Genomic DNA, 14326 nt, shown 5'->3' on the forward strand with positions numbered 1-14326 from the left:
ACATTCAGACTGAAAGTGACTGGCTGGAAAAAGATATTCCATGAAAATAGAGACCAAAAGAAAGCAAGAGAAGCAACCCTCATATCAGATAAAGTAGACTTTAAAACAAAGGCTGTGAAAAGAGACAAAGAAGGACACTACATAATGATCAAACTATCAATCCAAGAAGAAGATAGAACTATTATAAATGCACCCAAAATAGGATCACCACAATATGTAAGACAAATGCTAACAAGTATGAAAGGGGAAATTAACAATAAGACAATAAGAGTGGGAGACTTTAATACCCCAGTCACACTTATGGCTAGATCAAATAAACAGAAAATTAACAAGGAAACACAAACTTAAATGATACCATAGACCTGTTAGACCTAATTGATATCTATAGGACATTTCACCTCAAAACAATGAATTTCACCTTTTTCTCAAGTGCACGTGGAACCCTCTCCAGCATAGATCACATCCTGGACCACAAATCTAGCCTTGGTAAATTCAAAAAAAAAAAAAAATAATGAAATCATTCCAAGCATCTTTTCTGACCACAGTGCAGTAAGATTAGATCTCAATTACAGGAGAAAAACTATTAAAAATTCCAGTATACGGAGGGTGAACAACATGCTTCTGAATAACCAACAAATCACAGAAGAAATCAAAAAATAAATGAAAATATGCATAGAAACGAATGAAAAGGAAAAGAAAACAACCCAAACCCTGTGGGACACTGTAAAAGCAGTGCTAAGGGGAATGTTCATAGCAATACAGACTTACCTCAAGAAACAAGAAAAAAGTCAAATAAATTACCTAACTCTACACATAAAGCAACTAGAAAAGGAAGAAATGAAGAACCCCAGGGTTAGTGGAAGGGAAGAAGTCTTCAACATTTGGGCAGAAATAAATGCAAAAGAAACAAAAGAGACAACAGCAAAAATCAACAAAGCCAAAAGCTGGTTCTTTGAGAGGATAAATAAAATTGACAAACCATTAGCCAGACTCATCAAGAAACAAAGGGAGAGAAATCAAATCAGTAAAATTAGAAATGAAAATTGAGAAATCACAACAGACATCACAAAAATGCAAAGGATCATAAGAGACTACTATCAGCAAGTACATGCCAATGAATTAGACAACGTGGAAGAAATGGACACATTCTTAGAAAAGTACAACTTTCCAAAACTGAACCAGGAAGAAATAGAATATCATAACAGGCACATCACAAGCACAGATATTGAAACTGTAATCAGAAATCTTCCAGCAAATAAAGGCTCAGGACCAGATGGATTCATAGCTGAATTCTACCAAAATTTTAGAGAAGAGGTAATACCTATCCTACTAAAACTCTTCCAGAAAGTCGCAGAGGAAGGTAAACTTCCAAACTCATTCTATGAAGCCAACATCACCCTAATACCAACACCTGACCATGATGCCACAAAAAAAGAAAACTACAGGCCAGTATCACTGATGAACATAGAGGCAAAAATCCTTAACAAAATTATAGCAATCAGAAGCAAACATCACATTAAAAAGATCATACATCATGACCAAGTGGGTTTTATCCCAGGAATGCAAGGATTCTTCAATATCCGCAAATCAGTCAATGTAATACACCACATTAACAATTGAAAAATAAAAGCCATATGATTATCTCAATAGATGCAGAGAAAGCCTTTGACAAAATTCAACATCTATTTATGATAAAAACTTCCAGAATGCAGGAATAGAAGGAACATACATCAACATAATCAAAACTATAAATGACAAACCCACAGCAAACATTATTCTCAATGGTGAAAAATGGAAAGCATTTCCCATAAAGTCAGGAACAGGACAAGGGTGCTCACTCTCACCACTACTAGCCAACATAGTTCTGGAAGTATTGGCCACAGCAATCAGAACAGAAAAAGAAATAAAGAAATCCAAACGGGAAAAGAAGAAGCAAAACTCTCACCATTTGCAGATGGCATGATCCTCTACATAGAAACCCCTAAAGACTCTACCAGAAAATAACTAAAGCTAATCAATGAATACAGTAAAGTTGCAGGATATATCAACACACAGAATCCCTTTCATTCCTATACACTAATAATGAGAACATAGAAAGAGAAATTAAGGAAACAATCTGTTCACCATTGCAACGAAAAGAATAAAATGCTTAGGACTATACCTACCTAATGAAACAAAAGACCTATGTATAGAAAACTATAAAACACTGGTGAAAGATATCAAAGAGGACACTAATAGATGGAGAAATATAGCATGTTTGTGGCTTGGAAGAATCAATATAGTGAAAATGAGTATATTACCCAAAACAATCTTTAGATTTAATGCAATCCCTATCAAGCTACCAAAGGGATTTTTCACAGAGCTAGAACAAATAATTTCATAATTTGTATGGAAATACAAAAAACCTCGAATAGCCAAAGCAATCTTGAGAAAGAAGAATGGAACTGGAGGAATCAACCTGCCTGAATTCAGGATCTACTACAAAGCCACAGTCATCAAGACAGTATGGTACTGGCACAAAGACAGAAATATAGATCAATGGAACAAAATAGAAAGCCCAGAGATAAATCCATGCACCCATGGACACCTTATCTTTGACAAAGGAGGCAAGAACATAAAATGGAGAAAAGACAATCTCTTTAACAAGTGGTGCTGGAAAAAATGGCCAACCACTTGTAAAAGAATGAAACTATAACACTTTTTAACACTATACAAGAAAATAAACTCAAAATGGATTAAATATCTAAATATACAACCAGAAACTATACAACTCCTAGAGGAGAACATAGGCAAAACACTTCCACATAAATCACAGCAAAATCCCTATGATCCACCTCCCAGAATATTGGAAATAAAAGCAAAAAGAAAACAAATGGGACCTAATTAAAATTAAAAGCTTCTGCATAACAACGGAAACTCTAAGCAAGGTGAAAAGACAGCCTTCAGATTGAGAGAAAATACCAAATGAAGCAACTGACAAAGAATTAACCTCACAAATATACAAGCAACTTCTGCAGCTCAATTCCAGAAAAATAAATGACCCAATCAAAAAATGGGCCAAAGAACTAAATAGACATTTCTCCAAAGAAGACATACAGATCGCTAACAAACACATGAAAAGATGCTCAACATCACTCATTATCAGAGAAATGCAAATCAAAACCACAATGAGGTACCACTTCACGCCAGTCAGAATGGCTGCTATCCAAAAGTCTACAAGCAGTAAATGGTGGAGAGGGTGTGGAGGAAAGGGAACCTTCTTACATTTTTGATGGGAATGGAAACTAGTACAGCCACTATGGAGAACAGTGTGGAGATTCCTTAAAAACTGGAAACGGAACTGCCATAAGACCCAGAAGTCCCACTACTGGGTATACACACCAAGGAAACAAGAGTTGAAAAAGATACGTGTACCCCAATGTTCATCGCAGCACTGTTTATAATAGCCATGACATGGAAGCAAACTAGATGTCCATCAAGAGACAAATATATAAGAAAGCTATAGAACATACACACAATGGAGTATTCAGTTCAGTTCAGCCACTCAGTCGTGTTCGACTCTTTTTGACCCCATGAATCACAGCACGCCAGGCCTCCCCGTCCATCACCAACTCCCGGACTTTACTCAGACTCACATCCATCGAGTCAGTGATGCCATCCAGCCATCTCATCCTCGGTCGTCCCCTTTTCCTCCTGTCCCCAATTCCTCCCAGCATCAAAGTCTTTTCCAATAAGTCAACTCTTTGCATGAGGTGGTCAAAGTACTGGAGTTTCAGCTTTAGTATCATTCCTTTCAAAGAAATCCCAGGGTTGATTTCCTTCAGAATGGACTGGTGGAATCTCCTTGCAGTCCAAGGGACTCTCAAGAGTCTTCTCCAACACCACAGTTCAAAAGCATCAATTTTTCGGTGCTCAGCCTTCTTCACAGTCTAACTCTCACATCCATACATGACTACTGCAAAAACTATAGCCTTGACTAGACGGACCTTAGTTGGTAAAGTAATGTCTCTGCTTTTGAATATGCTATCTAGGTTGGTCATAACTTTTCTTCCAAGGAGTAAGCGTCTTTTCATTTCATGGCTGCAATCACCATCTACAGTGATTTCGGAGCCCCCAAAAATAATGTCTGACACTGTTTCCACTGTTTCCCCATTCATTTCCCATGGAGTGATGGGACCTGATGCCATGATCTTCGTTTTCCTAATGTTGAGTTTTAAGCCAACTTTTTCACTCTCCTTTTTCACTTTCATCAAGAGGCTTTTTAGTTCCTCTTCACTTTCTACTGTAAGGGTGGTACCATCTGCATATCTGAGGTTATTGATGTATCTCCTGGCAATCTTGATTCCAGCTTGTGCTTTTCCAGTCCAGCGTTTCTCATGATGTACTCTGCATATAAGTTAAATAAGCAGGGTGTCAATATACAGCTTTGACATACTCCTTTTCCTATTTGGAGCCAGTCTGTTGTTCCATGTCCAGTTCTAACTGTTGCTTCCTGGACCACATACAGATTTCTCAAGAGGCAGGTCAAGTGGTCTGTTATTCCCATCTCTTTCAGAATTTTCCACAGTTTATTGTGATCCACACAGTCAACGGCTTTGGCATAGTCAATAAAGCAGAAATAGATGTTTTTCTGGAACTCTCTTACTTTTTTGATGATCCAGCGGTTGTTGGCAATTGGATCTCTGGTTTCTCTGCTTTTTCTAAAACCAGCTTGAACATCTGGAAGGTCACGGTTCACGTATTACTGAAGCCTGGCTTGCAGCATTTTGAGCATTACTTTACTAGCGTGTGAGATGAGAGCAACTGTGAGGTAGCATTCTTTTGCATTGCCTTTCTTTGGGATTGGAATGAAAACTGACCTTTTCCAGTCCTTTGGCCACTGCTGAGTTTTCCAAATTTGCTTGCATATTGAGTGCAGCACTTTCACAGCAATCGTCTTACTCAGCCATTAAAATTAATACATTTGAATCAGTTCTAATGAGGTGAATTGAACTAGAGCTTATTATACAGAGTGAAGTAAGCCAGAAATAAAAACACCAATACAGTATACTAACAGCAAGAAGAGATAAGAAAGCTTTCCTCAGTGATCAATGCAAATAAATAGAGGAAAAGAACAGAATGGGAAAGACTAGAGATCTCTTCAAGAAAATTAGAGATACCAAGGGAACATTACATGCAAAGATGGGCTCGATAAAGGACAGAAATTGTACTGACCTAACAGAAGCAGAAGATATTAAGAAGAGGTGGCAAGGATTCACAGAAGAATTGTACCAAGAAGATCTTCACCAAGATAATCACGATGGTATGATCACTCACCTAGCGCCAGACATCCTGGAATATAAAATCAAATGGGCTTTAGAAAGCATCACTATGAATAAAGCTAGTGGACGTGATGGAATTCCAGTTAAGGTATTTCAAATCCTGAAAGATGATGCTGTGAAAGTGCAGCACTCAATATGCAAGCAAATTTAGAAAACTCAGCAGTGGCCAAAGGACTGGGAAAGGTCAGTTTTCATTCCAGTCCCAAAGAAAGACAATGCTAAAGAATGCTCAAACTACCGCACAATTGCACTCATCTCACATGCTAGTAAAGTAATGCTCAAAATTCTCCAAGCCAGGTTTTGGCAATATGTGAACCATGTACTTCCAGTTGTTCAAGCTGGTTTTAGAAAAGGCAGAGGAACCAGAGATTCAATTGCCAACATTCGCTGGATCATCAAAAAAGCAAGAGAGTTCCAGAAATACATCTATTTCTGCTTTATTGACTATGCCAAAGCCTTTGACTGTGTGGATCACAATAAACTGTGGAAAATTCTGAAAGAGATGGGAATACCAGATCACTTGGCCTGCCTCTCGAGAAACCTAATGCAGGTCATGAAGCAACAGTTAGAACTGGACATGGAACAACAGACTGGCTCCAAATAGGAAAAGGAGTATGTCAAGACTGTATTGTCACCCTGCTTATTTAACTTATATGCAGAGTACATCATGAGAAACGCTGGACTGGAAGAAGCACAAGCTGGAATCAAAATTACCAGGAGAAACATCAATCACCTCAGATATGTAGATGACACCACCCTTATGGCAGAAAGTGAAGAGGAACTAAAAATCCTCTTGATGAATGTGAAAGAGGAGAGTGAAAAAGTTGGCTTAAAGCTTAACATTCAGAAAATGAAGATCATGGCATTTGGTCCCATCAGTTCATGGGAAATGGATGGGGAAACAGTGGAAACAGTGTCAGACTTTATTTTTGGGGGGCTCCAATATCACTGCAGATGGTGACTGCAGCCATGAAATTAAAAGACACTTACTCCTTGGAAGGAAAGTTATGATCAACCTAGATAGCATATTGTAAAGCAGAGACATTTCTTTACCAACAAAGGTCCATCTACTCAAGGATATGTTTTTTCCAGTGGTCATGTATGGATGTAAGATTTGGACTGTGAAGAAAGCTGAGCACCGAAGAATGGATGGTTTTGAACTGTGGTTTTGGAGAAGACTCCTGAGACTCCCTTGGACTGCAAAATCAAACGAGTCCATTCTAAAGGAAATCAGCCCTGGGTGTTCTTTGAAAGGAGTAATGCTGAGGCTAAAACTTCAGTACTTTGGCCACCTCATGTGAAGAATTGACTCATTGGAAAGGACTCTGATGCTGAGTATGATTGGTGGCAGGAGGAGAAGGGGACGATAGAGGATGAGATGGCTGGATGGCATCACCGACAGGATGGATGTGAGTCTGAGTGAACTCTGGGAGTTTGCGATGTACCGGGAGGCCCGGCATGCTGCAGTTCATGGGGTCATAAAGAATCAGATACGACTGAGTGTACTGAACTGAATGCATATATATGGAATTTAGATAGACGGTAATAACCCTGTATGCGAGACAGCAAAAGAGACACAGATGTATAGAACTGTCTTCTGGACCCTGTGGCAGAGGGCACGGGTGGAATGATTTGGGAGGATGACATTTAATCATGTATATTATCGTATGTGAAATGAATCGCTAGTCCAGGTTGGATGCATGATACAGGATGCTCAGGGCTGGTGCACTCGGATGACTCAGAGGGAAGGTATGGAGAGGGAGGTGGGAGTGGGCTACAGGATGAGGAACCCGTGTACACGTGTGGTGGGTCATGTCAATGTATGGCAAAACCAATACAATACTGTAACGTAGTTAGCCTCAAATTAAAGTAAATAAATTTATAGTTGAACAAATGAGTAATTTCCACACTGGTGGTGGGGACACAATTAGACTTGGTGCAGTTTGAGACTCAAGGATTGTTCCCTATAATTCAGACAAGTACTATCAGCTCTGCTAAAACCTGAAAGGGTATCACCTGTACCTTCCTGCAGTTCTCTGTATGTAGCTCTCTCCTGTGAACTCTAACTTTATAGAGTCATGAATCTCTCTTCTTGGGGAGACTGTTTGTCTCTGCCTAGGTACACCTTCCATGAATGTGCTGGAAACTATTTCTAGAGTTGAGGCAATTGTAGAACTCTCTTTGCTTGCTCCCCAACTCAGGAATCCATTCTCTGCTGCCAGATGTTTGATGTAAAACAATGCTCTTTCATTTGTCTTTTCTACTTTGGAGTTATTTGAGACAGGAGGAAAAATGTGTCATTTACTCCTTTATGTCGCCCATAATGGAGGTCTCCCTGCAACCAGAACTCACTGAATGCCTTGTGAATCCTAGGCAATGACTTCTGCGCATGGGTGCAAACTTGATTGGGAATATGTGTTGGGGCCTTAGGGAGCCCCAGTCTTGCTGGAGAAACATGCCAATTACAAATAGTATTTGCTGTGTGCTATGTTCAGTTCAGTCGCTCTGTCATGCCAAACTCTGCAGCCCCATGGACTGCAGCATGACGGGGCTTGCTGTTCTTCACAACTCCTGGAGCTTGGGCAAAGTTATGTCCATCGAGTTGGTGATTCCATCCAACCATCTCATCCTCTGTCAACCTCTTCTCCTCCTGCCTTCAATCTTTCCCAGTAACAGGATTGTTTCTAATGAGTGAGTTCTTCACATCAGTTGGCCAAAGTATTGGAGGTTCAATTTCAGCATCAGTCCTTCCAGTGAATATTCAGGTTTGATTTCCTTTAGGATGACTGGGTGGATCTCCTTGCAGTCCAAGAGACTCTCAAGAGTCTTGCCCAACACCACAGTTTAAAACCATCAATTCTTCATTGATCACCATTCTTTATGGTCCAACTGTCACATCCATACATGACAACTGGAAAAATCATAGCTTTGATTATACTGAACTTTTTCAGCAAAGTAATCTCTCTACTTTTAAAAATTTTGTATAGGTTTGTCATAGTTTTTCTTCAAAAGAGCAAGCATCTTTTAATTTCATGGCTGCAGTCATCATCTGCAGTGATTTTGGAGCCCCTGAAAATAATGTATTTCACTGTTTCCATTGTTTCCCCATCTATTTGCCATGAAGTATTGGGACCAAATGCCATGATCTTCATTTTCTGAATGTGAAGTCTAAACCAGATGTTTCACTTTCCTATTTCACTTTTACCAAGAGGTTCTTTAGTTACTCTTCAACTTCTGCTGTGAGGGTGGTGTCTTCTGCATATCGAGGCTATTGATATTTCTCCCAGGATTCTTGATTCCAGCTTGTGCTTCATCCAGTTGGGCATTTCACATGACGTACTCTGCATATAAGTTAAATAAGCAAGGTGCCAATATACAGCCTTTATATAATGCTTTCCCGATTTGGAACCAGTCTGCTTTTCCATGTTCAGTTCTAACTGTCGTTTCTTGACTTGCATACAGATTTCTCAGAAGGCAGGTAAGATGGTCTGGTATTCCAATCTCTGTAAGTTTTACACAGTTTGTTGTGATCCACAGAGTCAAAGGCTTTTGCATGGTCAATAAAGTAGAAGTAGGTGTTTCTCTAGAAATATCTTACTTTTTCTATGATCCAACGAATGTTGACAATTTGATCTCTGGTTCCTCTGTCTTTTCTAAATCCAGCTTGAATATATCAAATTTCACAGTTCATGTACTGTTGAAGACTTCCTTGGAGAAATTACTTTGATAGCGTGTGAGATGAGTGCAACTGTGTGATAGTTGAACATTTTTTGAAATCACCTTTTTTGGGGATTGCAAGGAATACAACCTTTCCAGTGCTCTGGCCACTGCTGTGTTTTCCATTTTTGCTGGCATATTGAGTGCTGCACTTTAACAGCATCATCTTTTAGGATCTGATATAGCTCTACTGCAGTGCGATCACCTCCAATAGCTTTGCTCGTAGTGATGCTTCTGAATAGCCATTTGACTTCGCATTTCAGGATTGTTTAGCTCTAGGTAAGTGATCACACCATCGGTGTTATCTGGGTCATCAATATCTTTTTGTGCAGTTCTTCTATGTATTCTTTCACCCTCTTCTTAATATATTCTGCTTCTGTTAGGTCCATCCCATGTCTCTCTTTTATTGTGCCCATCTTTGCCTGAAACATTCCCTCCCTATCTTGAATTTTCTTGAAGAGATCTCTGGTCTTTCCCTTTCTAATGTTTTCCTCTATTCCTTTCACTGATCACTTAGGAAGGCTTTTTTCTTTTTTTATCTCTTCTTGCTATTCTTTGGAACTCTGCATTCAGATGGGTATTTCTTTCTTTTCTCCTTTGACTTTTGCTTCTCTTCTTTTCTAACTTCTTTGTCAGGCCTCCTCAGGCAACCATTTTGCCTTTTTGATTTTTTTCTTTCCTAGATGGTTTTGATGTGGCATATATAGAGCAAAAAATGAAGATCATGGCATCCACTTCGATCACTTCATGGCAGATACCTGGAAAAACAATGAAAACAGTGACATACTCTATTTTCCTGGGCTCCAAAATCACTGTAGATAGCGACTGCAGTTATGAAGAAAAAGACGTTAGCTCTTTGGAAGAAAAGCTATGAAAAACACGACAGCATACTAAAAAGCAGAGACATTACTTTACCAGCAAAGGTCTGTATACTCAAAGCTACGATTTTACCAGAAATCGTGAGTGGATGAGAGAGTTGGACTATAAACAAATCTGAGTATCAAAGAATAGATGGTTTTAAACTGTGGCGTTGGACAAGACTCTTGAGAGTCCCTTGGACTGCAAGGAGAGCCAACCAGTCCATGTTAAGGATAAGTCCTGAATATTCATTGGAAAAACCGATGCAGAAGCTGAACCTACAATACTTTGGCCAACTGATGGGAAAAACTGACTCATTAGAAAACACCCTGATGCAGGGAAAGATTAAAGGCAGAAGGCAAAGGGGAAGACAGAAGATAAAATTGTTGGGTGGCATCACCGACCTGATGAACATGAGTTTGGGCAATTTCCAGGAGTTGACGATGGACAGGGAAACCTGGCATGCTGCACCCCATGACATATGACTGAAAGACTGAACTGAACTGATGTACAGAGGACATCAGGGAGCAGGCAGAAGTCATTGGGGTCCAGTCAAGCCTGTGGCCCTGGTGGGAGTGGTGAAAGATTTAGGAGAAAGTGGAGGCTTCCCATCCTCTGGTGCAGGTCCATGAATCCAAGGCAAGGAGCATCAGATTTTGAATGTTACCAAATATTGTTTTCTATTAAAAAAAAAAAAAAAAACCTGTTGTCTGCAGGAGAGAGAATTTTGACTGAGTCTATTCTCTAGATTTTACTGAGCAATGTGGAAGGGATATGGAGTGGGCTGAGTCTGCAAAAATTAGGTGACCAGCTGCTGGAGGGTCAGGCTTATGGTAGACATTCTGCACTAGATGGAAAACATTCCACAGAGAAACATGTCCCTTCTAGGGTTTACATGTCAATGTGTTACATTGTTTCAGCAGATCACTTCAATGGTCTTGGGGCAAGCAAGAAATGCAAGAAAGGTGGTTTGCTTTTGTCAATTCCTGTAGATAGTTAGATGACTAAATGCTTGGTTACTTATTTGCATGATTGGGATTATGCTTGGGAAAGAAAACTAGATGAGGTCCACACATATTTCGACATTAAACAGCAAGCATAAGAAGGTTACCAAAGCAACTGTAGGCAATTTAAACATGAAGGGCCAAATGGGGAAAGATTCATTTAACAGGCTGAGATTGGACTGTACAGGTAGCCACAGTTGTTGCTATGACATGTAGCCACAACAGCTACTTGTTGCTATGCTGGACATGTGGGAAACTGACAAGAGAGCAAGAGTCTTTACGATTTTCCTTGCAGTGTGATTTCAGGGGAGTAGTTGACAAGGAAAGGCTGACTGTTAAGTGTGAGGAAGGGAGTAATCTGAGCAAGTAATCATTAGCTCTTGAGTAAGCCCAGAAAACAGAGGCATCGGCTCAGTCAGAGTTCTGGATCAGGGTTCAGAAATAGATGTCATTTGGCTTGAATCAATATTTAGCCTTGGGGATGGCACCCATAACCTCAAAACAGAAGATTTCCTTCTCCCCAGGTGGCAGAATAATTCATATTTATTCCAGACTCAGGAACCCAGAAAGCCCTCTCAGGGCCATTTGCACTTTGCAGGCACACATGCAACCTAGAAGGTGGAATTATCACCATGGTGCCCATTTTCCAGATGAGAAAACTGAGGTTAAGGGACCTTATCAAGCTCACACAGCTAAGCATGTGAAAAGCCAAGCAGAAACCCAGGGTAACAGTCCTCAAATTGTGTGTTTTTGTTCCACACCCACTGGGAGTGGTCGGTGGTGATCTGGAAGCAACGCTTAGGCAGAAGCAAACAATATTCACCTTTAAATAGAAGAACAGCCGCCTGCACTTAGTGAGAGGTCAGGGGTGGCAGCCAGGAGGAGACACCCCTCATCTGAGGTCAGGGGCGGCCAGGAGAAGCCACCTTGCGCCTGAGGCCAGGGGCGGCCTGGAAAAGCCAACTCAAGCGCAAGGCTAGGGGTGGCCAGGAGAAGTCACCTCAAGCCTGAGGCCAGGGAGCCACCCAGAGCCCGAGGCCAGGAGCAGCAGTTGGGAGGAGCCGCCCACACCCAAGGCCAAGGCCGGCGACCAGGAGGAGCAACCTGAGGAGTGCTGGCTGCCCAGGCACAGGAGGGCCTAGAGGAGCTATCCCACATTGAAGGTCAGGAACGGCGACGGTAAGGAGATACCCCTCATCCAAGGTAAGGAACAGCAGCTGCGCTTTGCTGGAGCAGCCATGAAGAGATACCCCATGCCAAGGTAAGAGAAATCCAAGTATGATGGTAAGTGTTGCAAGAGGGCATCAGAGGGCAGACACACTGAAACATTACTCACAGAAAACTAGTCAATCTTATCACACTAGGACCACAGCCTTGTCTAACTCAATGAAACCAAGCCATGCCTGCAGGGCAACCCAAGATGGGCTGGTCATGGTGGAGAGGCCTAACACAATGTGGTCCACTGGAGAAGGAAATGGCAAGCCACTTCAGTATTCTTGCCTTGAGAACCCCATGAACAGTAGAAAAAGGCAAAATGATAGGATACCAAAAGAGGAACTCCCCAGGTCAGTAGGTGCCCAATATGCTACTGGCGATCAGTGGAGAAATAACTCCAGAAAGAGTGAAGGGATGGAGCCAAAGCAAAAACAATACCCAGCTGTGGATGTAACTGGTGACAGAAGCAAGACCTGATGCTGTAAAGAGCAATACTGCAAAGGAACCTGGAATGTCAGGTCTATGAATCAAGGCAAATTGGAAGTGGTCAAATGAGATGGCAAGGATGAACACTGACATTCTAGGAATCAGTGAACTAAAATGGGCTGGAATGGGTGAATTTAACTCACATGACCATTACATCTACTACTGCAGGCAGGAATCCCTCAGAAGAAATGGAGTAGCCATCATGGTCAACAAAAGAGTCCAAAATGCAGTACTTGGATGAAAACTCTAAAACGACAGACTGATCTCTGTTCGTCTCCAAGGCAAACCATTCAATATCACAGTTATCCAAGGCTATTTCCCAAACAGTAACACTGAAGAAGCTGAAGTTGAACGGTTTTATGAAGACCTACAATATCTTTTAGAACTAACACCCCAAAAAAGATGTTCTTTTCATTATAGGGGACTGGAATGCAAAAGTAGGAAGTCAAGAAACACCTGGAGTAACAGGCAAATTTGGCCTTGGAATGCAGAATGAAGCAGGGCAAAGACTAATAGAGTTTTGCCAAGAAAATGAACTGGTCATAGCAAACACCCTCTTCCAACAACACAAGAAAGGCTCTACACATGGACATCACCAGATGGTCAACACCGAAATCAAATTGACTATATTCTTTGCAGTCAAAGATGGAGAAGCTCTATGCAGTCAACAAAAACAAGACCAGGAGCTGACTGTGGCTCAGATCATGAACTCCTTATTGTCAAATTCAGACTTAAATTGAAGAAAGTAGGGAAAACCACTAGACCATTCAGGTATGATCTAATCAAATCCCTTATGATTATACAGTGGAAGTGAGAAATAGATTTAAGGGTCTAGATATGATAGATAGAGTGCCTGATGAACTATGGACAGAGGTTCATGACATTGTACAGGAGACAGGGATCAAGACCATCCCCATGGAAAAGAAATGCACAAAAGCAAAACGGCTGTCTGGGGAGGCCTTACAAATAGCTGTGAAAAGGAGAGAGGTGAAAATCAAAGGAGAAAAGGAAAGATATAAGCATCTGAATGCAAAGTTTCAAAGAACAGCAGGAAGAGATAAGAAAGCCTTCTTCAGCAATCAATGCAAAGAAGTAGAGGAAAAGAACAGAATGGGAAAGACTAGAGAACTCTTCAAGAAAATTAGAGATACCAAGGGAATATGTCATGCAAAGATGGGCTCGATAAAGGACAGAAATGGTCTGGACCTAATAGAAGCAGAAGATATTAAGAAGAGGTGGCAAGAATACACAGAAGAACAGTACAAAAAAGATTTTCACGCCCCAGATAAACATGATGATGTGATCACTAATCTAGAGCCAGACACCTTGGAATGTGAAGTCAAGTGGGCCTTAGAAAGCATCACAACGAACAAAGCTAGTGGAGGTGATGGAATTCCAGTTGAGCTGTTTCAAATCCTGAAAGATGATGCTGTGAAAGTGCTGCACTCAATATGCCAGCAAATTTGGAAAACTCAGCAGTGGCCACAGGACTGGAAAAGGTCAGTTTTCATTCCAATTCCAAAGAAAGGCAATGCAAAAGAATGCTCAAACTACCACACAACTGGACTCATCTCACATGCTAGTAAAGTAATGCTCAAAATTCTCCAAGCCAAACTTCAGCAATATGTGAACTGTGAACTCCCTGAAGTTGAAGCTGGTTTTAGAAAAGGCAGAGGAACCAGAGATCAAATTGCCAAATTGCTGTGCACCGAAGAATTAATGCTT

Source organism: Capra hircus, chromosome 29 (genome assembly GCF_001704415.2).
Source record: "Capra hircus breed San Clemente chromosome 29, ASM170441v1, whole genome shotgun sequence".
Classification (NCBI taxonomy): Eukaryota; Metazoa; Chordata; class Mammalia; order Artiodactyla; family Bovidae; genus Capra; species Capra hircus.